This window comes from Erpetoichthys calabaricus, chromosome 4 (assembly GCF_900747795.2).
Source record: "Erpetoichthys calabaricus chromosome 4, fErpCal1.3, whole genome shotgun sequence".
In the NCBI taxonomy this organism is placed as follows: Eukaryota; Metazoa; Chordata; class Cladistia; order Polypteriformes; family Polypteridae; genus Erpetoichthys; species Erpetoichthys calabaricus.
In genome coordinates, this window is record NC_041397.2 from 15,276,943 (window position 1) to 15,302,123 (window position 25,181).

Consider the following 25,181-nt stretch of genomic DNA (forward strand, 5'->3'; position numbering starts at 1 on the left):
AAAGTGATGTAGCAACCCAAGGGGGGCTGCCATCTAGCGATCCAAAGGAGATAATGCCCCGTGCACGCTTTCTCCCCTGGTCCTTCCAATACAAAGGCATCCTGTTCGTCCACCACAGTGTATGTACATATTTGTATGATGGGAGACTGAGAGAGAGAGAGATTACTGGGAGATCTTATTAATGCGTGTCAAGTGACTAATTATTAATTTTTAAGCAGATCCCAAAAGTGGTGGATGCCCCAACCATTAAGGAGAGAGCATATTCAAATTGTAGACATAAAGCCAGTATGTGAATAATAATAAATTTGATTTTTTCCTAAAGTAATGCTCAAGAAAGAAAATTTAAACCTGGCCTTCATTTTTTTAACCCTGAAAAATGTACAAACAGGTGCAGTTTTAAAGAAGGCAACGACCTACTGACCCCTTTGGAGTCTCCGCAGTGACATCAGTGCTCAGGACAGCAAGCAGTTGTTGCTGTCTGTAAGTTACTGTAAATGAAATATCAGGAACAAAATAAAGAAGAAAGATGATGGTCTTCTCAAAGAGTGTGTGCAAGCAGAGGTTAGTAAGTTAGTAATCATCCATCCATCCATTATCCAACCCGCTATATCCTGACTAAAGGGTCACGGGGGGTCTGCTGGAGCCAATCGCAGCCAACACAGGGCGCAAGGCAGGAAACAAACCCCGGGCAGGGTGCCAGCCCACCACAGGGAGTAATCATTGAATTCCAATATATATGCAGAAAGACCCCAAAAACTATAGATTGTGCCCCCCTGCACACAATTAAGTGAAAATCTGTGGCTAAAGGATTGAACACGCCAGATATCAGAAATACAAGTTGCATTAAAAGAAGTTATGGGTATAGAAATCAATGATTGGTGGTGAATGTTTGATTATCAAACTTAGATTAAACAGCATTCATTTTCAGGATTATCTTCCTTGCAGACTGATTAGTTGTGCAAGTGTAAACGGGTTTGACATCTTGTATAAGACAATATTTTATTAAAAAAAATAAAAAGGACCCATGCCTTGAAAAGTCAAGAGTTTCAGTGAAAAGTCTGGAACGTGTCGACAGGCTCTGTCTGTCGCTATATCGTGCCATATCAATTTCTCTTCTATTCCTTCATGTACAGTTTGGTAAGGAAAAAGGTTTACATATTTTAATGAAAAAGATAACGAACTTTAAAGAAAACAGGAATAGATTATCAACAACACATCAGTAATAATGAAATGTATCGTGGGCAGTGTGGTGTAGTGGTTAAGGCTTTGGACTGCAAACCCTGAGGTGGTGGCTTCAGATCCCACTACTGACACCTGTGTGATCCTGAGTAAGTCACTTGACCTGCCTGTGCTCCAATTGAGAAACCAAAAGGAAATGGAATCAATTGTATCATAAATGGTGTAAGTTACCTTGGATAAATGTGTCAGCCAAATAAGTACAGTGCATCCGGAAAGTATTCACAGCGCATCACTTTTTCCACATTTTGTTATGTTACAGCCTTATTCCAAAATGGATTAAATTCATTTTTTTTCCTCAGAATTCTACACACAACATCCCATAATGACAACGTGAAAAACGTTTACTTGAGGTTTTTGACAAAATTTATTAAAAATAAAAAAATTGAGAAAGCACATGTACATAAGTATTCACAGCCTTTGCCATGAAGCTTAAAATTGAGCTCAGGTGCATCCTGTTTCTCCTGATCATCCTTGAGATGTTTCTGCAGCTTCATTGGAGTCCATAAATTCAGTTGGTTGGACATGATTTGGAAAGGCACACACCTGTCTATAGAAGGTCCCACAGTTGACAGTTCATGTCAGAGCACAAACCAAGCATGAAGTTAAAAGAATTGTCTGTAGACCTCTGAGACAGGATTGTCTCGAGGCACAAATCTGGGGAAGGTTACAGAAACATTTCTGCTGCTTTGAAGGTCCCAATGAGCACAGTGACCTCCATCATCTGTAAGTGGAAGAAGTTCGAAACCACCAGGACTCTTCCTAGAGCTGGCCGGCCATCTAAACTGAGCGATCAGGGGAGAAGGGCCTTATAGTCAGGGAGGTGACCAAGAACCCGATGGTCACTCTGTCAGAGCTCCAGAGGTCCTCTGTGGAGAGAGGAGAACCTTCCAGAAGGACAACCATCTCTGCAGCAATCCACCAATCAGGCCTGTATGGTAGAGTGGCCAGACGGAAGCCACTCCTTAGTAAAAGGCACATGGCAGCCCGCCTGGAGTTTGCCAAAAGGCACCTGAAGGACTCTCAGACCATGAGAAAGAAAATTCTCTGGTCTGATGAGACAAAGATTGAACTCTTTGGTGTGAATGCCAGGCGTCACGTTTGGAGGAAACCTGGCACCATTCCTACAGTGAAGCATGGTGGTGGCAGCATCATGCTGTGGGGATGTTTTTCAGCAGCAGGGACTGGGAGACTAGTCAGGATAAAGGGAAAGATGACTGCAGCAATGTACAGAGACATCCTGGATGAAAACCTGCTCCAGAGCGCTCTTGACCTCAGACTGGGGCGATGGTTCATCTTTCAGCAGGACAACGACCCTGAGCACACAGCCAAGATATCAAAGGAGTGGCTTTAGGACAACTCTCTGAATGTCCCTGAGTGGCCCAGCCAGAGCCCAGACTTGAATCCGATTGAACATCTCTGGAGAGATCTTAAAATGGCTGTGCACCGACGCTTCCCACCCAACCTGATGGAGCTTGAGAGGTGCTGCAAAGAGGAATGGGCGAAACTGGCCAAGGATAGGTGTGCCAAGCTTGTGGCATCATATTCAAAAAGACTTGAGGCTGGAATTGCTGCCAGAGGAGCATCGACAAAGTATTGAGCAAAGGCTGTGAATACTTAATGTACATGTGATTTCACAGTTGTGTTATTTTTAATAAATTTGCAAAAACCTCAAGTAAACTTTTTTCACGTTGTCATTATGGGGTGTTGTGTGTAGAATTCTGAGGAAAAAATGAATTTAATCCATTTTGGAATAAGGCTGTAACATAACAAAATGTGGAAATACTTTCTGGATGCACTGTAAATGCCGAAGTAGAATTGAAAAAGTATGTTACAGTTTTTCTCGATCACTTACACACTATTTATTACCAGGCATATGGGCTAAATATTCAAAACCATAACGCCATCTACCAAAAACACCCCCATTTCCCTGAACTATAACTGCTATTCCCCCTGTTTTGACAGATGATTCAGATTTGTTGAACACAAATCCCTTCATGCAGTACATCATTGCCTATAACAGGTGCTCATTTTGAAAGCACTAAAATGTAAAATGGATGCTTTACAGAAGCAGACTTTACTGTATTTGTCACATATACAGTCAGGTCAGGTTGGGGACCATGCACTGGTACATGTCCCTCCATGTGGCTGCATCCACCACATAATGAAAGAGCTTGGGATCCTAGTTGGAAAACCTCCAGACAGACACGCAGTCCAGTCCCACCCTCAGGAAATGACCCTCTATTTGTTGCAGCCAGGTGTTATATGGGTGTCCCCTTGGCCTGGTCCAGCTGCCCGGGTCCTCAATAATAAGGGTCCTGTGAGCCGGATCACCCTCGGGGGAATCGCACCACATGGCCATATTCCTGTAACTGACACTCCCTCACAATGCAGGTCATGTGCCTCATTTGGGACTCCATGAGCAACACAAAGTCAAACCAGTAGCACCCAAGGATTTTCTAAAGAGACACAGTACTGAAGGAGTCCAGTCTTCATCTCGGGTCACTGGAGAGCATCCATGTCTCACAACCAGGAAGCACCAGGACTCTGAAGACTTGGACCTTTACCCTTTCCAGTGACCTCATGACCCCCAAATGCAATCCCAATCCATCTACTGACTTCATAGGAAGAGTCACCAGAGACATGAATGTCACTGCCAAGGTAAGTAAACCTCTCGACGCGGTCGACACTCTCTGCAGACAGACACACTGTTTGATAATAATTTGACAGTTTTTTGTGTAAATAAACACACAGTTAGTTGCACAGATGTCTTTACAATCACAAGTCCAAAACAGAAGTGAAGTAGGTGACTGTCTTTCTGGGTTAAGAAGCAAGATGGTAGGAAGGGGCGGGTCCAGGACGATGGATACCGGAGATGATATCAGTGATGGAAGGCTGTGTCACACACATGCAAGTAGGAGGCAGCTAAAGGGCTTAGGGAATAGTACTGACTCACCCGACCAGGGGGTGGCGGGGTGCACTAACGTTCTTTTTGAGTTCCCTGCAGACCTTTCCCGGGAAATCCCGCCAGGTTCCGATGCCTCGACTCTGAACATGTCACTTCCTGTCCCGGCCCCGAGGACGACGTCACTTCCCCAATACTCCCTATAAAACCTCACTCCCCTCCGCAGGAGGGCAGTTCTGTTTTGGATTCTGATCTGTGCACACCAGTGCTATCACTTGTTTTTTCAATTTTGCAGCCAGGATACACAATATATGGGTGGCTGCCCCAAACCTTGCTATGGATCTTGTTCGAGTTTGTGACAGGTATCAATCACCTGGGGCCTCATGTATAAACAGTGCGTATGCATAAAAATGTTACGTGCGAATGTTTCCATGCTCAAATCGCGATGTATAAAACCTAAACTTGGCGCACATTTCCACGGTAGCTCATACCCTGTCGTCCACAAGTTCTCTGGTCGGTTAAGCAGACTGGTGGCACCCAGCGTCAAAGCAGTGCTACTGTCCCTGTGTGGTTATCCTTTCTTTTTTAGATCCACATCCCTGATGCGGCTTTATCATATACAGGTGCTGGTCATAAAATTAGAATATCATGACAAAGTTGATTTATTTCAGTAATTCCATTCAAAAAGTGAAACTTGTATATTAGATTCATTCATTACACACAGACTGATGTATTTCAAATGTTTATTTCTTTTAGTGTTGATGATTATAACTGACAATTAATGAAAGTCCCAAATTCAGTATCTCGGAAAATTAGAATATCAATTAAGACCAATGCAAAAAAAGGATTTTTAGAAATGTTGGCCAACTGAAAGGTATGAACATGAAAAGTATGAGCATGTACAGCACTCAATATTTAGTTGGGGCTCCTTTGGCCTGGATTACTGCAGTAATGCGGCGTGGCATGGAGTCGATCAGTCTGTGGCACTGCTCAGGTGTTAGGAGAGCCCATGTTGCTCTGATAGTGGCCTTCAGCCCTTCTGAATTGTTGGGTCTGGCGTGTTGCATCTTCCTCTTCACAATACCCCATAGATTTTCTATGGGGTTAAGGTCAGGCGAGTTTGCTGGCCAATCAAGAACAGGGATACCATGGTCCTTAAACCAGGTACTGGTAGCTTTGGCACTGTGTGCAGGTGCCAGGTCCTGTTGGAAAATGAAATCTGCATCTCCATAAAGTTCGTAAGCAGCAGGAAGCATGAAGTGCTCTAAAACTTCCTGGTAGACGGCTGCGTTGACCTTGGACCTCAGAAAACACAATGGACCAACACCAGCAGATGACATGGCACCCCAAACCATCACTGACTATGGAAACTTTACACTGGACCTCACGCAACGTGGATTCTGTGCCTCTCCTCTCTTCCTCCAGACTCTGGGACCTTGATTTCCAAAGGAAATGCAAAATTTACTTTCATCAGAGAACATAACTTTGGGCCACTCAGCAGCAGTCCAAAGGTGAGACACTTCTGACGCTGTCTCTTGTTCAAGAGTGGCTTGACACAAGGAATGCGACAGCTGAAACCCATGTCTTGCATACGTCTGTGTGTGGTGGTTCTTGAAGCACTGACTCCAGCTGCAGTCCACTGTTTGTGAATCTCCCCCACATTTTTGAATGGGTTTTGTTTCACAATCCTCTCCAGGGTGCGGTTATCCCTATTGCTTGTCCACTTTTTTCTACCACATCTTGTCCTTCCCTTCGCCTCTCTATTAATGTGCTTGGACACAGAGCTCTGTGAACAGCCAGCCTCTTTAGCAATGACCTTTTGTGTCTTGCCCTCCTTGTGCAAGGTGTCAATGGTCGTCTTTTGGACAACTGTCCAGTCAGCAGTCTTCCCCATGATTGTGTAGCCTACAGAACTCGACTGAGAGACCATTTAAAGGCTTTTGCAGGTGTTTTGAGTTAATTAGCTGATTAGAGTGTGGCACCAGGTGTCTTCAATATTGAACCTTTTCACAATATTCTAATTTTCTGAGATACTGAATTTGGGACTTTCATTAGTTGTCAGTTATAATCATCAACATTAAAAGAAATTAACATTTGAAATACATCAGTCTGTGTGTAATGAATGAATCTAATATACAAGTTTCACTTTTTGAATGGAATTACTGAAATAAATCAACTTTGCCATGATATTCTAATTTTATGACCAGCACCTGTACACTGAAACTAACTGCATATTATTGTTTATTAGTTTAATGCATCTGATTGTAATTAACCTGTAACAATATAATGGTCCACAGAATGGTCAAACTATTCCAAATACCATAGCTGCTTTAGCGTTGTTACTCTCACTGCATCTTCTTCTTCTTTCAGCCGCTCCCGTTAGATGTTGCCACAGCAGATCATCTTTTTCCATATCACTCTCACTGCACCACTCGGAGTATTTATATCACTGTATCTGAGTGGGGAATCACAGCAGCAGCTGATCAGAAAGAGAATTATTGGTATACAGCATCAAGCACACGCTGCCTCAGCCATGCTGTCTACTGAACTGCTCTCATATGACAAACGCTTCAGAGCCTTTCCTGTACGGACTTTGCGGTTCAGAAAGTTTCATCCCAAGAACTCTAAACGCACTCAATCAGTTCATCAAGTGCTCCTTGTAGAACTAACATGCAATACGGTTATAATATTGCACAACCTGAGCCACTTTATAAAGCGTGTATTTACATATGATGACAATATCATTTTTAAGATGAAATGCAGCACAATATGTTGATTATATTATACAGATAAAACTTTAACTTCATTTAAATAATCTATATTGTTAATAATTAAATAAGTTAATATTTAGTTAATAATTAAACATGTGAGGACACGGTAATGGCCCCCCCGATCTGAACCCGAGCAGTGTTTTGTTATTGGACTTCTGTGCTCGTCACGGATTGTCCATAACGAACACCATGTTCAAGCATAGGGGTGTTCATATGTGCACTTGGCACCAAGACACCCTAGGCCTCAGTTCGATGATCGACTTTGTGGTCGTGTCGTCGGACCTGCGGCCACATGTCTTGGACACTCGGGTGAAGAGAGGGGCGGAGCTATCAACTGATCACCACCTGGTGGTGAGTTGGCTCCGATGGTGGGGGAGGATGCCGGTCAGGCCTGGTAGGCCCAAACGTGTTGTGAGGGTCTGCTGGGAACGTCTGGCAGAGGCCCCTGTCAGAAGTAGTTTCAACTCCCACCTCCGGCAGAACTTTGACCATGTCTCGAGGGAGGTGGGGGACATTGAGTCCGAATGGGCCATGTTCCGTGCCTCTATTGTTGAGGCAGCTGACCGGAGCTGTGGCCGTAAGGTGGTCGGTGCCTGTCATGGCGGCAATCCCCGAACCCGTTGGTGGATACCGACAGTGAGGGATGCCGTCAAGCTGAAGAAGGAGTCCTACCGGTCCCTTTTGTCCTGTGGGACTCTGGAGGCAGCTAATAGATACCGGCAGGCCAAGCGGAATGCGGCTTCGGTGGTTGCTGAGGAAAAAACTCGGGCATGGGAGGAGTTTGGGGTGGCCATGGAGAACGACTTTCGGACGGCTTCGAGGAGATTCTGGTCCACCGTCTGGCGTCTCAGGAGTGGGAAGCAGTGCAGTGTCAACACTGTATATGGTGGGGATGGTGCGCTGCTGACCTCAACTCGGGATGTTGTGGGTCGGTGGGGGGAGTACTTCGAAGACCTCCTCAATCCCACTAACATGCCTTCCAATGAGGAAGCAGAGCCTGGGGACTCGGAGGTAGGCTCCCCCATCTCTGGGACTGAGGTCACCGAGGTGGTCAAAAAACTCCTTGGTGGCAGGGCCCCGGGGGTGGATGAGATACGTAAGGAGTTCCTCAAGGCTCTGGATGTTGTAGGGCTGTCTTGGTTGACACGTCTCTGCAACATCGCATGGACATCAGGGACAGTGCCTCTGGATTGGCAGACCGGGGTGGTGGTCCCCCTCTTTAAGAAGGGGGACCGGAAGGTGTGTTCCAACTACAGATGGATCACACTCCTCAGCCTACCTGGAAAAGTCTATTCGGGGGTTCTGGAGAGGAGGGTCCGTCGGATTGTCGAACCTCGGATTCAGGAGGAACAGTGTGGTTTTCGTCCTGGTCGCGGAACAGTGGACCAGCTCTACACCCTTAGCAGGGTCCTGGAGGGTGCATGGGAGTTCGCCCAACCAGTCTACATGTGTTTTGTGGACTTGGAAAAGGCATTCAACTGTGTCCCTCAGGGAATCCTGTGGGGGGTACTCCGAGAGTATGGGGTACCGGACCCCCTGATAAAAGCTGTTTGGTCCCTGTACAACCGGTGTCAGAGCTTGGTCCGCATTGCCCGTTTCCAGTGAGAGTTGGACTCCGCCAGGGCTGCCCTTTGTCACCGATTCTGTTCATAACTTTTATGGACAGAATTTCTAGGTGCAGCCAGGGCGTTGAGGGGGTCCGGTTTGGTGGGCTCAGGATTGGGTCACTGCTTTTTGCAGATGATGTTGTCCTGTTTGCTTCATCAGGCTGTGATCTTCAGCTCTCTCTGGATCGGTTCGCAGCTGAGTGTGAAGCAAGGTTATTATAGTTTTGCCTTTTTATATTAGTTTTTATTTCTATATTTTTTCTGACCTTACTTGGAAATTCAGTTTAGTTTTAGTTTTCCTTCATCGTGTATTTTTAGTTTTAGTTTAGTTTTTATTTCACAAAGACATTTCTATTTTATTTTTATATATATTAGTTTCAGTTTTAGTTTTAGTAATTATGACATGGAGCGCCTACAGAGTTAGTTTTGTGTCACAATCAGACAGAACTGTACACTTAACAGATTTGGATATGAGTTTAATGTTAGTGGAAGCTTACTACACCACATAGTTTATTATCTGGTCTTGCTTTTGTCTGATAAAAACAAGCATAATCAAAACCAGACACTGAATATGAACAATTTTACACAATTTTATACTTTTTAAAATATTTTCTCATGAAAATCACAGGGGCTTAGGAAGAACAGGGCTCTTAGACTTGAATGAGTGTGCTGACCCCACCTAGCTGTATTGAGGGAAACAAAGAACAACAAGCATATAGTGTGAAGGTTAAGGGCAGTGAGTCTTGAATAGACCACCATAAAGGACAGTAAACCCATAATGAGCAGAGCAAGAGCAGGTAATAGGAGTACGGATAGGCATAAAACAACAGAGACAGCGTCTGAGATTAAGAACAACATATACATTATCTAAACCTGTTTATCCAGAGCAGGATCACAGGAAACCTGGAGTCTACCACAGCAGGTTTGGATGCAAGGCAGGAAAAATCCCTGGTATGCAATATGTATGATAAGGCTGATGTTAAGAACAAAAAGAATATGATGATTTCAACTATCTATTTTGAGAGAGGGGGAGAAAAACATTGAAAAAAGGGAGACAAATATTTTAAAATTCTGCTAATGGATTACTTTCACAATATCAGGTATTTTGAGTTGTGAATATGAACTAAAAAAGATAAATTAATAAATATGGAATAAATACAAAAACCCATTAGTATGTTTAGTTTTTCATCACTTGTCAGACTCTCTACCTTTGTTTGTATCGCTTTGTTGTTAAACGATGTTTTTAAAGCAAAAGTGATTGATCAGCAACAATATGCTGATCTTGTATGATGACCTAGTCAGTCTCGATCAGTGCCGTTTTATTTTCAACAACCGGGAGTGGTCTCCTCGAGACTTTCTTGTATACTCAGATATGGGGATGGATATTTGAGGAATAAACCGCAAGACAATGATTATATTTTTATATTATGTACATTAAGGAACCATCAACAACAAATCAAATTAATAATATATTGAACAATTATTATAAAAGTAAAATTGAATAAATCGGACTCTGCAGCTGTATTAAAAAAAAAAATCGAGTATGTGTTCAGGTAAAGTACCACTTCCGGGTGATGGATTTGGCCCAAAAGTTAATACAGATCTATGGTGTAACAACCACATGCCGAATTTCATCCATCTATCTAGTTGCATTTTTGAGTTATCGTGTTTACACACACACAGACACACACACAAACACACACACGCACGTGCGTACGCACACAATTCCAAAAAAAATAGTATTGTTGGACACTGGTTAGTCTATAACGTCAAGATTCATCAAAATATCGAGGTCGAATTTTTTCATGATTACTATACTTTCTCTATACTTCGTATATGAGAAAGTAAAAACGATTTCTCCTTTGCGAAGAGGCAGGTGAATCGCTCTCAACAAAAAGCAAACACCTGAGAAATAAACTGAAATGTTACTCACTCGTGATTTTTCCAACCATATGGTAAACATTTTGTTGACCAGTACATTCTGATTTCAGCCATTTGAATTACATCTTGATATACAACAAGCACAAAGAAAGGCGGCACGCATATCGCTTTCTATTTCACACGCTTTATGCACCCGCACTCAGCTTGCTCTGTCACCGCAAATGCTGTGTGAACAGCTGCCCTCCGTCACCAGCCACCATTCATTGGATGAATATGTGCGGGCGGTTCGTGGTCGATGACTTTCTGTTTTAGAGTTAAAACTTACAAGGGTTAAAGACTAACGGCAAGAATATTCATTCAAAAACGAAAACTAAAAATATTTTAGTAAATTATTATTTTATTTCAGTTAGTCTTTCCAGCTACTTTAATAGTTTCGTTTAGTTTTAGTTTTTCATTTCGGTTTTGTTAATTATTTTATTTCAGTTTACGAAAATGTTTTTTTAATAATAGTTTCAGTTTTGATATTAGTTTTAGTTAACTATAATAACCTTGGTGTGAAGTGGCTGGGATGAAAATCAGCACCTCTAAATCCGAGACCATGGTCCTCAGCCAGAAAAGGGTGGAGTGCCCTCTCAGGGTTGGGAGTGAGATCCTGCCCCAAGTGGAGGAGTTCAAGTATCTCGGGGTCTTATTCACGAGTGAGGGAAGAATGGAGCGTTAGATCGACAGGCAGATCGGTGCGGCGTCCACAGTGATGCGGGCTCTGCATCGGTCTGTCGTGGTGAAAAAGGAGCTGAGCCGTAAGGCAAAGCTCTCAATTTACCAGTCGATCTATGTTCCTACCCTCACCTATGGTCATGAGCTATGGGTAGTGACCGAAAGAACGATGTCGCGAATACAAGCGGCTGAAATGAGTTTCCTCCGCAGGGTGTTTGGGCTTTCCCTTAAAGATAGGGTGAGAAGCTCAGTCATCGGGGAGGGGCTCAGAGTAGAGCCGCTGCTCCTCCGCATCGAGAGGAGTCAGATGAGGTGGCTCGGGCATCTGATCAGGATGCCTCCTGGACGCCTCCCTGGTGAGGTGTTCTGGGCACGTCTAACCGGGAGGAGGCCCCGGGGAAGACCCAGGACACGCTGGAGGGACTATGTCTCTCGACTGGCCTGGGAACATCTCGGGATTCTCCCGGAAGAACTAGAAGAAGTGGCTGGGGAGAGGGAAGTCTGGGCATCTCTGCTCAAGCTGCTGCCCCAGCGACACCGACCTCGGATAAGTGGAAAAGGATGGATGGATGGAGGACACGGTACCGCAGCGCTAGCGAGGAGCTGGCGCCCTGTTCATGGATTGTTCCTGCCTCGCGCTGTATTCTCACTGTGGCTGGCGCGACACTGGAAGGATAGATGGATAGAATAATTAAACATGTACTACAAAGATATTTCAATGTTCCTTAAAGGTTTTGAAGAATCGGCATTCTAAGCTTACAGATGGCTTAATGTCTATTACAGAGCTGATTATGTGGCGATTGAGTATTTGGAGAAAGAAAAGTAAGGACAGCAACTGGAGGTTAGTATGTTTGAAAGAGACAGTACTGCTACAATAAAGTATTTCATCAAAGGTCATGCACGGCACAGCAAGCCTCTTGCGTGAGACATGAACAATCACTGCTCCACCGTGTTCCTATGTTTAATAACATGCTTTAACTCCAATCATCATGAAAAAGATATCATGTATACATCTCAGTATTTTAATTATTCAGAGAGCTGTAATATCATGAATGTAATGGATTCTGTGTCCTGTCGGAGGAAGAGAAAGCCCGTTTAAGAAGCACATAGTGATTCACACACATAGAGCACACAGAAGATTAAATACAAAACAAAGCATTTAACATGCTACTTTAGTTACGATGGGATTTGAGAAACTAGTAAATTAAATGATTTTAAGATGAAGTTTATGATGTTCTGCTTTAATGCCAAAATAAACTACATGATTAAAGTGGAAATTTCGAGATTAAAGTTGACATTTTGTGCTTTTTTCCCCACTGTGTGCCTATATTTTTTCACTGTACCTTAATAAGCTTTCACATGACACTCGGTGGGCTACGACTCGCCTTTTCATGGTGACTTTGATATGTGACTTCTTTTTTATTTCGGGCACTCTGCGACTTTGTGAACTTGAACTTTCGAGTTTCTCTGACACGCTATGTCACTCGATCAACTTCCTTTTGTTGATTATATCATTGTTTAAACCAACAAATAGTACGTTTTTCCTTGCCTCCACTTGGTATTCTTCTATTTTCCCTTGTACTTTTGCTATTGTCTTTTCACAGAAGGCCGAGATTAAGGGCTATTTATATTGGTTTGCATATTCAAAGAGGCGTAATTCTGGGAGGAGTTGGGGCGGAACAGCAGGTGCGTGCACGTGCGTTACTCTTCATGCTGACCGGGATTTATGGAGCGGAAGAACGTGGAAGTTGGCATTCGCACAGATTTATGCATCTGGATTTTTTTGTGCGTACGCACATTTCTGCTTTTGTGCTTACGTCATGTTATAGTGCGAATTCTACGCACGGCGTTATGCATGAGGCCCCTGGTCTGCGGAGGGAGAAGAAGAGAGAAAGGATCAGAAAATAGTGTCAACCCCTGGTTCAGCTGGTAATTAAATTTACTAGAGCCTTTAGCTGTCTCCCATGCACACGCATGAGACACTAGGCACAACTAAAGGGGACATTTCTGTAGTCCACCCTTCCTAATATTACATTTGGGAATTTTAATAAGGGATTATTGATAGTTTTTTTGTGTGTTATTTTTAATTCTCCATGTAGTTTGTCTTTCCTCTTCATTGTATTTTCTTCACTATTCTGACAATTTCTAAAGCTGTTTCATAAAATAATGATAAAGCAAACAAATTTACCAAAACAAAAAATATTGTAACACTAGCAAAATACCCGCACTTCGCAGTGGACAGGTAGTGTGTTAAAGAAGTTATGAAAAAGAAAAGGAAACATTTTTAAAATAACGTAACATGATTGTCAATGTAATTGTCGTAGGCTTATTTTAGTATTGAGAGTGAATTTGATGATTGTCAAGAGTTTCATTTATGATTGTAAATGTTGTGTATGAGAAATGCACATTTTAGGATGTTAGGATCTCTTTGTAAGCGACGTTTGCAGTTCTGCCCTCGGGCTGTACAATGACCAAGCTGTCTGCTGAGCTTACTTACTCTTGAGCATGCAACGTAGAGTTGGCCATGGGAGAAGCAATCTTGTGTCAAGTCAATGGCGACCTTTTTTAGAGTCTGGCCCTGTGACTTATTTATTGTTCATAGCCAAGTAGACCCTTACTGGAAATTGGAGGCGTTTGAGTTGGAATCTGTATGGGTGAGGTTTAGAGGTAGCCTGAAAGAAGAATGTGCAGTCCTTCCACCCTTGAAGTGGTGGAGTAAAGAAGAAGGGAGCAGTGAACACGACGAACAGCTGAGGAAAGTAAGGAAGCGAGTGAGGAGACACATGAGCGCGGGATGTCGTTAATGTATAAAGGCAGGGAGCCAACCATGTGGTAGGTGCGCAGACAGTGGTCGTGTGGAAAAAGGAAGGGGGACTGAGGTCGGCCCTTGTGCGTCTCTGCCATGAAATAAATCATCTGTTAACGGAAAAAAGGAATGAAACCGACAAAAAGAGAGGTCAGTTCCGAAAGTTCCTTACGGCATAATGGTGAGAACTGCCAAGAAGAAGACATTATTTTTCGGAAGTATGTTATGGGGCATGGCGTGAAATGAAACATACTTAACGTTTGTAAGTACAGTGTAAATTTGGGCTTCCTGTGTATATTGGAAGTCGCAGAAATAGTGAGGAGGGGTTTCCCCTATCTATATGTATATACAGTTTAGGGGTTACACCCATTTCCCCCACTTGGGTGTTGCGATAGGACATGAAACATACCTAACTTTTGTAAGTACACTGCAAGGAATGAGCACATGAAATTTCAGCTTCCCACCTGTATGGAATGAGTGATGAGTCAGTGAGGGCTTTGTTAAAACACACAGAAAACAAAGTAGAAGCTGACATAAATGGAAACCAATAACAGCTGTCCATTATTTCATTGTTGAAATATTAATTAATGGGCAGATATTTTTGGCTATAGTGTGTGTAAGTTCTCATTTGGCATATAGTGTGAGTTCTTTAACATGGGGGCCCAGAAACTTAGTAAGGGTAGATTTCATAGAAACATTCGGAAATAGGGCGGCACGGTGGCACAATTGTAGCGCTGCTGCCTTCCAATAAGGAGAATATGGTCTGTGCCCCGAGTCCTGCCTGCTTGGAGTTTGCATGTTCTCCCTGTGTCTGTGTGGGTTTGCTTTGGGGGCTCCAGTCACCCCCCACCACTAGTGTGTGTTTGCCCTGCCCTAAAGTGCTCTTTACAATAGGCACTACGCAGTCTGGGAAGGTAGTGTTCACCTGGCACCTCCCCAAATCAGATTCATCCATTAGATTGGCAAATAGTGAAGCTCGATTCATCACTCTGCTCCACAGTCCAATGCCCCGGAGACCCTGAACTGGATTAAGCGGGTTAGAAAATAAGAAAAAAGTTTTTCTTCACACAGACAAACAATGAAATAAGCGACTGAGTATTATGGTAGAGCACATTTTCAGTTTCAGTTCTGGGGGTAGGTTTTCACCCTATTCAATTTTAAAGTCAGTAAGTCATCATCACTTCTAACTGATCTCATTGTTTAATTAGATGACCCCTTTGTTCTTCTGTTATTTTGCATTCAGATGGGTGCACTAATGTTAGTTTTACATTTATTAGAACTATGTATATAATTTTTAAATATTTAAAGCACTTTGAGCTACTTTTTGTATGAAAATGTGCTATATAAATAAATGTTGTTGTTGTTGTTGTATATATATATATATATATATATATAAATAAATAAATAATGTTACCAGCAATGTATAAAAAGCAGGCATTGTAAAAAATCCATCCATTCATCCATCCATTTTCCAACCGCTGAATCCAAACACAGGGTCACGGGGGTCTGCTGGAGCCAATCCCAGCCAACACAGGGCACAAGGCAGGAACCAATCCCGGGCAGGGTGCCAACCCACCGCAGGACACACACAAACACACCAAGCACACACTAGGGACAATTTAGGACCACCAATGCACCTAACCTGCATGTCTTTGGACTGTGGGAGTAAACCCACGCAGACACGGGGAGAACATGCAAACTCCATGCAGGGAGGACCCGGGAAGCGAACCCAGGTCTCCTTACTGCAAGGCAGCAGCGCTACCCACTGCGCCACATTGTAAAGAATGCCTAGGCAATATATAGAATTCCTGGCGTTTTTGGGCAAAGTATGAAATATCTGAATTATTTTAATATTATATGCTGTAGGCATTTTATGTAATACCTAGATATTGTATAGAATGACAAATGCTATTTAGGCAAAGAATTAAAAGAGAGTCATGTAGAGAAAAGTCAAGCAAAATGACACCTTTCATTGGCTAACTAAAAAGATTACAATATGCAAGCTTTCGAGGCAACTCAGGCCCCTTCTTCAGGCAAGATGTTATCAATGAAAAGGCTTTTATTGAAAAGACGTATATGAAAAAGAAAGAAATACAAAGTAAAATATAGGACTTTCTTATTGAGGAAAACAAGAGAAAGTAAAATATGAACCTACTTGTTGCAACAAGGAAAAAAGAAATATTTAAAATTGCACTTAATTATCATGACGAGTAGCGTTCTTGTATTTGGGTGAAAGCTCTTTCAACATTCTGTCACTTACTCAGTGACGTCATGAAGTACGTTAAATAACTCGAGAGTCCGTGATGTAGAACTGGATAGCACTAACGCCTTCTTTAACAGGATAAATCAGTTTACTTTTGTTTTCCACTAACATCACATCATATCGATTCAACAGCCAACAGTCCCGTGGTTCCTTCTTAGTAGTCATCTTGGCCTTTTTCACATCGCTAAGTAGTTTCGGTTAGGAAAACACTGTTTTTTGCAAGATTGGCTCGCACTTTAGACAGTTCATCGTAGAATCGTTGTTGCATGTCAACATGCCATGATTCCTTCTCGGACACTACACCTTCCTCTTCTTTTTTCATACAGCACTGTATGGGCTGGAGTCTTTGCTGAACAAATTCAAAGTAGCGTACTTCGTCACTTCCGAACAAAGACTGAAATGCAAATGAGGAATTCTCCATTTGAGGCGAGCATCAGCGGTCACGTGACATTAGAAACGTCATTAGCGGGAGTATTTTATACTTTGCCAGTTGGTCTTTTGGCATTGCATAGAATGCCTAGGAAATGTCAGTCAGTCATTTTCCAACCTGCTATATCCTAACACAGGGTCACAGGGGTCTGCTGGAGCCAATCCCAGCCAGCACAGGGCACAAGGGAGGAACAAACCCTGGGCAGGGCGCACACACACACACACACACACACAGACACATACCAAGCACACACTAGGGACGATTTAGGATCACCAATGCACCTAACCTGCATATTGTGAATTTCCCCTTGGGATTAATAAAGTATCTATATACAGTGCAGCTGGAAAGTTTTCACAGTGCATCACTTTTTCCACATTTTGTTATGTTACAGCCTTATTCCAAAATGGATTAAATTCATTTTTTTCCTCAGAATTCTACACACAACACCCCATAATGACAACGTGAAAAAAGTTTGAGATTTTTGCAAATTTATTAAAAATAATAAAATTGAGAAAGCACATGTACATAAGTATTCACATCACAGAGTTGTCCTGAAGCCACTCCTTTGATATCTTGGCTGTGTGCTTAGGGTCGTTGTCCTGCTGAAAGATGAACCGTCGCCCCAGTCTGAGGTCAAGAGCGCTCTGGAGCAGGTTTTCATCTAGGATGTCTCTGTACATTGCTGCAGTCGTCTTTTCCTTTATCCTGACTAGTCTCCTAGTCCCTGCCGCTGAAAAACATCCCCACAGCGTGATGCTGCCACCACCATGCTTCACTGTAGGGATGGTATTGGCCTGGTGATGAGCGGTGCCTGGTTTCCTCCAAATGTGACGCCTGGAATTCACACCAAAGAGTTCAATCTTTGTCTCCTCAGACCAGAGAATTTTCTTTCTCATGGTCTGAGAGTCCTTCAGGTGCCTTTTGGCAATGAAGCTGCAGAAACATCTCAAAGATGATCAGGGGAAACAGGATGCACCTGAGCTCAACTTTGAGCTTCATGGCAAAGGCTATGAATACTTATGTACATGTGCTTTCTCAGTTTTTTTATTTATAATAAATTTGCAAAAACCTCAAGTAAACTTTTTTCACGTTGTCATTATGGGGTGTTGTGTGTAGAATTCTGAGGAAAAAAATGAATTTAATCCATTTTGGAATAAGGCTGTAACAGAACAAAATGTGGAAAAAGTGATGCGCTGTGAATACTTTCCGGATGCGCTGTATCTATCTATCTTTGGACTGTGGGAGGAAACCCATGCAGACACGGGGAGAACATGCAAACTCCACGCAGGGAGGAAACGGGAAGTGAACCCAGGCAGGGCCGGATTTATATGAAAAGAGGCCCTAGGCAGTTCCACTTATGAGGCCCTTTCACCTTCCATTTTTAAGTTTGTAAATTACATGAGAGATAATAAAGTACGTAATACGCGTTGATCTTAACCAATACATTTTTATGTTTGTTTATTAGTCATATGTGTAGAATTTCTCCTTATTTTCGGTTCAGTGTTTAAGTGTTCACTGTTTTTAGAATAGTGTAATTTTAATTTTGCTAACAATTTGAATGTAGGCCCCTCTTGATCTTGAGGCCCTAGGCTGAAGCCTAGTTAGCCTATAGGAAAATCCGGCCCTGAACCCAGGTCTCCTTTGCCTAGGCATTCTACACAATGCCTGCTTTTCATACATTGCCAGCTTTAAATACAGTAGTTAACGCTGCCTTCAAGCTCTCTTGTTACAGTTCTCTTAATTGGATCTGAATATTGCCAATGAATGAACAACGGAGTGGACACGGGTACAAATGATACTGAATGTCAATGGCCAGCAGCTACGTCAGTGTTCTTCACTTTTGTACTTATTAACTCATAATGGCGTCAAATAACAAATGCATCCCCGTCTAGCACACATGAATGCTGGCTTTACCTAGCAATCATAACTGGCTGGTAACTTCTGGAGTAACAAAAGAAACTGGGAATTGACAGTTTCCTTATTTAATAGAAGGGAAAATTAAAAGAAGAAATTGGTTTGGGTGAAAAGAGTGGGGGCGAGGACTGAACTTGAAGACCCCTGTGATAGAGAGGAGGAGAACACCCAGCAAACAGCTGACATAATAGTAAGATTACCTTTGATTCCCTGGTGGGGAGCTCTTATTTTAAGAAAGCAGACTGCTTAAAAAGCACACCCAATATTTAAATTTCAATACCAATGCATAATAGTTCTTTTTTTATTAATAAAACGAACATCACTGCTGACAAACCAACATTACGTTTTTCTCCACACAGAACCACAGACATGTGGTGTATTGTCTTATCTTTTTATATAGATAAAGAAGCGGGAGCCACATCAGTTATAAAATACCTTCATTACTATTAGGAAGAAGAGGGTGCAGGCGGGACCACCCACCTATAGGCATATCTAATCAAAACAGCTGTTGGGGGCAAACATCACCAACAGATGACAATCAGATATACAGTGGTGTGAAAAACTATTTGCCCCCTTCCTGATTTCTTATTCTTTTGCATGTTTGTCACACAAAATGTTTCTGATCATCAAACACATTTAACCATTAGTCAAATATAACACAAGTAAACACAAAATGCAGTTTGTAAATGGTGGTTTTTATTATTTAGGGAGAAAAAAAAATCCAAACCTACATGGCCCTGTGTGAAAAAGTAATTGCCCCCTGAACCTAATAACTGGTTGGGCCACCCTTAGCAGCAATAACTGCAATCAAGCGTTTGCGATAACTTGCAATGAGTCTTTTACAGCACTCTGGAGGAATTTTGGCCCACTCATCTTTGCAAAATTGTTGTAATTCAGCTTTATTTGAGGGTTTTCTAGCATGAACCGCCTTTTTAAGGTCATGCCATAGCATCTCAATTGGATTCAGGTCAGGACTTTGACTAGGCCACTCCAAAGTCTTCATTTTGTTTTTCTTCAGCCATTCAGAGGTGGATTTGCTGGTGTGTTTTGGGTCATTGTCCTGTTGCAGCACCCAAGATCACTTCAGCTTGAGTTGACGAACAGATGGCCGGACATTCTCCTTCAGGATTTTTTGGTAGACAGTAGAATTCATGGTTCCATCTATCACAGCAAGCCTTCCAGGTCCTGAAGCAGCAAAACAACCCCAGACCATCACACTACCACCACCATATTTTACTGTTGGTATGATGTTCTTTTTCTGAAATGCTGTGTTCCTTTTACGCCAGATGTAACGGGACATTTGCCTTCCAAAAAGTTCAACTTTTGACTCATCAGTCCACAAGGTATTTTCCCAAAAGTCTTGGCAATCATTGAGATGTTTCTTAGCAAAATTGAGACGAGCCCTAATGTTCTTTTTGCTTAACAGTAGTTTGCGGCTTGGAAATCTGCCATGCAGGCCGTTTTTGCCCAGTCTCTTTCTTATGGTGGAGTCGTGAACACTGACCTTAATTGAGGCAAGTGAGGCCTGCAGTTCTTTAGACGTTGTCCTGGGGTCTTTTGTGACCTCTCGGATGAGTCGTCTCTGCGCTCTTGGGGTAATTTTGGTCGGCCGGCCACTCCTGGGAAGGTTCACCACTGTTCCATGTTTTTGCCATTTGTGGATAATGGCTCTCACTGTGGTTCGCTGGAGTCCCAAAGCTTTAGAAATGGCTTTATAACCTTTACCAGACTGATAGATCTCAATTACTTCTGTTCTCATTTGTTCCTGAATTTCTTTGGATCTTGGCATGATGTCTAGCTTTTGAGGTGCTTTTGGTCTACTTCTCTGTGTCAGGCAGCTCCTATTTAAGTGATTTCTTGATTGAAACAGGTGTGGGCAGTAATCAGGCCTGGGGGTGGCTACGGAAATTGAACTCAGGTGTGATACACCACAGTTAGGTTATTTTTTAACAAGGGGGCAATTACTTTTTCACACAGGGCCATGTAGGTTTGGATTTTTTTTCTCCCTAAATAATAAACACCATCATTTAAAAACTGCATTTTGTGTTTACTTGTGTTATATTTGACTAATGGTTAAATGTGTTTGATGATCAGAAACATTTTGTGTGACAAACATGCAAAAGAATAAGAAATCAGGAAGGGGGCAAATAGTTTTTCACACCACTGTATAAGACATGGAATAAGTGACCAAAGAGTGTGGTAGACAGTAGGACTTCTTCAAAACTCGACTTGATTTCATTACCATTTATTTTATAAATAATGAAATTTACAATTTTGTGTTTTTACATGGGCGGCACGGTGGCGCAGTGGGTAGCGCTGCTGCCTCGCAATTGGGAGACCTGGGGACCTGGGTTCACTTCCCGGGTCCTCCCTGCATGGAGTTTGCATGTTCTCCCCGTGTCTGCGTGGGTTTCCTCCGGGCGCTCCGGTTTCCTCCCACAGTCCAGAGACATGCAGGTTAGGTGGATTGGCGATCCTAAATTGTCCCTAGTGTGTGCTTGGTGTGTGGGTGTGTTTGTGTGTGTCCTGCGGTGGGTTGGCACCCTGCCCGGGATTGTTTCCTGCCTTGTGCCCTGTGTTGGCTGGGATTGGCTCCAGCAGACCCCCGTGACCCTGTGTTCGGATTCAGCGGGTTGGAAAATGGATGGATGAATGTTTTTACATGTAAGTTTTTTTCTGTTTAGGTAAAGAGGAAAGAAACCCAGGCTAGATATTCAAGCGGCTAAGGATGAAGATGCAGAAGAAAATGACAGTTAAGTCGCATAACCAGGTGCCAGAATTTCAATTTTTTTTTGGTTTTTCATTAAAATAATTCGGAATTCTCCGGCTCTGCCACCTCCAGCACAGATTAACAGGATCGCTGAGCTTCAGGTTATTGAAACCTGGCAGCTGGCAGCCCCCGAACATGTGCGCACAGCAAGTTATTTAAAGATTCCCAGCTGGTTATTTGATAACTTCTCAGATAACATTCTAGGATCGGATAAAAAGCATTCCATTTTAACATTGCGATAATGTTGCCGAGTAAAATCAAAACTGCTGTGATGTTCTACTAAATGCTATATAAATATTGTTCCTTTAAAATTTTAGTCTAAAGTTTTCTTAACAACCTGTGGTTTAAGGGTCCATAGAAAAAATAATCTAGATGGGCTCTCATATAAAAAAATGAATATAAAAATAAAATTCCTACTTACCAAAGCTGAACTTACCTGCGTTTTCGTTTCTTTCATCACAAACCGAAAAAAAGTGAAAATCGCGCTGGCGCGCACAGCCATCGTGACGTCACACCTCCACTTTCGCCGTCGCGTTCTGAGAGAGCGCCAGGCTCGCTCGTCATTTTTGTAGTTTCGCAGTGCTGTCAGGATGGAGAGAAAGAAGCGCGCCTGTGGATTCTGCAAACTCTTTTCCGAGTCAAAGAAGACGGGGCCACTTCTAGAAAAGGAGGGCGTCTGTGCACACGAATTGTGTATGGTATGGTTATGTTGTTTTTGTTAACTACCAAAGCAGCTTCTTAAATTCTTGTGCTAACGGGGTGATTTCGCCGACATCAGCTTTGTCTCAGTTTTTACGTGTCATGTATTTTTTTATTATTGGTAAGTGTTGATTACTTTCATTATCAATTTGTTGGGCTTTCATGGATTTTAAATTTTACCTATACGGTTTAAATGCAGGATTGTTACTGCCAGAAGCGGTGCCTTCTTTTGTGCGCCTGTAATTTCTCCGAGTTGTCAAGTTTCTCATTCGTCATGAAAATATGACAGGGCGATCGCCGGTAACTTTATGTAACAAGGTGCGTTAAGAATTAACTAATCATTCTGCCCAGAGCAGGTTCATTTATTTATTGCAAATATATCTAAATATATTAAGAAAATTGTACTTAAAATAATATGTTGTGTTTGCTAAATATATTTAAGGTCTTCTTTTTACACGATGAAATAAGGTTATTGCTGTTATTGGAAGGACAAGAGGAGGGCCGGCGTATAAAATAGAATTATTTAATGTATTATTACGGCCGGTTATAACTCCAGTGCAACGAGAAACCTTGCAACAAGCAAAAATGGAAGGAATCAATCGAATTACATACAATATATAAGTGATATTGAAAATAAGCAAAAATACATTAGTGAAAAATAAAAAGAATAAACTGAACAACCGTTTCTCCCAGGCACATTGGGTTCACATACAACATGTGTGTCGAACTCCTGTCCTGGAGGGCCACAGTGGCTGCAGGTTTTCATTCTAACCATAATATTCATTAGTGTCCAATTTCTGTTGCTAATTAGCTTATTTTGCCTTAATTTAAATTAACCTGACTCAGGTCCCTTAGTTGTTTCTTTTTCCTTAATTAGCAGCCAAACAATAATGAGACAGAAAACGAGCTGCCACATGACCAGCTCATCTGTGCCCATCACACAATATCTGAAAATAAAGAAAGGTGAAGGTCTCAGTAATGGTGATCTCTCAGGTCACCAAAACATTTTGACAGTGTTCTTAGAAAAAACAGAAAATCAACGGTTGTGGAAATGTCTGCTGTGGCAAATTGAGAGCAGCAACAGGCCACAGAATTAGATAGATAGATAGATTGATACTTTATTAATCCCAAGGGGAAATTCACATACTCCAGCAGCAGCATACTGATACAAAAAACAATATTAAATTAAAGAGTAATAAAATTGCAAGTAAAAACAGACAATAACTTTGTATAATGTTAACATTTAAGGGGTGGAATTGAAAAGTCGCATAGTTTGGGGGAGGAACGATCTCCTCAGTCTGTCAGTGGAGCAGGACGGTGACAGCAGTCTGTCGGTGAAGCTGCTCCTCTGTCTGGAGATGATCCTGTTTAGTGGATGCAGTGGATTCTCCATTATTGACAGGAGCCTGCTCAGCGCCCCGTCGCTCTGCCACAGATGTCAAACTGTCCAGCTCCATGACTACAATAGAGTCTGCCTTCCTCACCAGTTTGTCCAGGTGTGAGGTGTCCCTCTTCTTTATGCTGCCCTCCCCAGCACACCACTGCGTAGAAGAGGGCGCTCACCACAACCGTCTGATAGAACATCTGCAGCATCTTGTTGCAGATGTTGAAAGCCGCCAGCCTTCTAAGAAAGTATAACCGGCTCTATCCTCTCTTACACAGAGCATCAGTATTGGCAGTCCAGTCCAATTTATCATCCAGCTGCACTCCAAGGTATTTATAGGTCTACATCCTCTGCACACAGTCACCTCTGATGATCATGGGGTCCATGAGGGGCCTGGTCCTCCTAAAATCCATCACCAGCTCCTTGGTTTTGCTGGTGTTCAGGTGTAGGTGGTTTGAGTCGCACCATTTAACAAAGTCCTTGATGAGGTTCCTATACTCCTCCTCCTGCCACTCCTGATGCAGCCCACGATAGCAGTGTCATCAGCGAACTTTTGCACATGGCAGGACTCCGAGTTGTATTGGAAGTCTGATGTTTATAGGCTGAACAGGACTGGAGAAAGTACAGTCCCCTGTGGCGCTCCTGTGCTGCTGACCACAATTTCAGACCTGCAGTTCCCAGGACGCACATACTGAGGTCTGTCTGTAAGATAGTCCACGATCCATGCCACCAGGTATGAATCTACTCCCATCTCTGTCAGCTTGTCCTAAGGAGCAGAGGTTGGATTGTGTTTAAGGAGCTAGAGAAGTCCAGAAACATAATTCTTATACAGCACGTTTAAATAACGCGTTTATTTAACAGGAAGACACATGTCTCCATCCAGGAGGCATCTTGAAGCTGTCATTACCAACAAAGGCGTTTCTACTAAGTATTAAATACATTTCAGTATGCGTGTTCAATACTTATTCCCTCTGTCATTCCACTTTATTACACATAACTTAATTTATGGACTTATTTGTTTTGATTTCTTTGTATGTGGGGATTACTTGAGTTGTTACTGACATCTGGTGAAAATTTCATGTCAATAGCCCCATTAGAAATGTATGAATTTTTGTGAATTTCCCCTTGGGATTAATAAAGTATCTATCTATCTATTATATAGTGCCTTTCATATCTATCTATCTATTATATAGTGCCTTTCATATCTATCTATCTATCTATCTATCTATCTATCTATCTATCTATCTATCTATCTATCTATCTATCTATCTATTTACTGGGAAAAATGTTGACGCATTCAATACTTATTTTCCCTACTGTATGCAAATTTAAAAAATGGGGAGACAGTAAACACTCAAATATCCCTTTGTTGTATATCAACAAAAAGACGTACGGAGAATTTGCAGATGTTGCTTTGTGCTGCAAATGTGGGGCGTCAGAGTTTGGCAACAGTGGTACGGCTTTGAAGGACTTCAGCTGGACGATGCTGTGCGGGAGATGATGTGTTATGGAGAGGTTGTTTAGATGAGGCTTGACACTGATGTCCAGACTGTGTCCGGTTCGAGGTGACCAGACACGCGCTTTGCACACAAGGAGTGTAGGCTGATGTGGAAGGAGTATTGGAAAAGCCAGTGGAATTTTTTCTTATGATTTAAATTTGAGAGGTGAGGGTCTCGCTGGGAATGGCAGGAGCGCAAAAGAAACCTTTTAAAGGAGAGAGACAACACAGACCTGAGGTGACAAACTCGTACGTGGGATCCGTCACAGCTCTAGATAGTTTACCAGCTTTGTTGCCTGC

General features: G+C 42.5%; 1 protein-coding gene across 3 annotated transcripts in view; it reads left to right on the top strand.

Annotated features, from left to right (window-relative positions):
* The first annotated feature begins 21,867 nt into the window (after positions 1-21,867).
* LOC114650060 (uncharacterized) overlaps positions 21,868-25,181 on the top strand; it is a 170,322-nt gene continuing 167,008 nt past the window's right edge. For all 3 annotated transcript variants that reach the window (XM_051926371.1, XM_051926370.1, XM_051926372.1), the window contains exon 1: positions 21,868-21,998. The gene's annotated coding sequence lies outside the window, so the exon portion shown is untranslated. The remainder of the gene's footprint in view (positions 21,999-25,181) is intronic.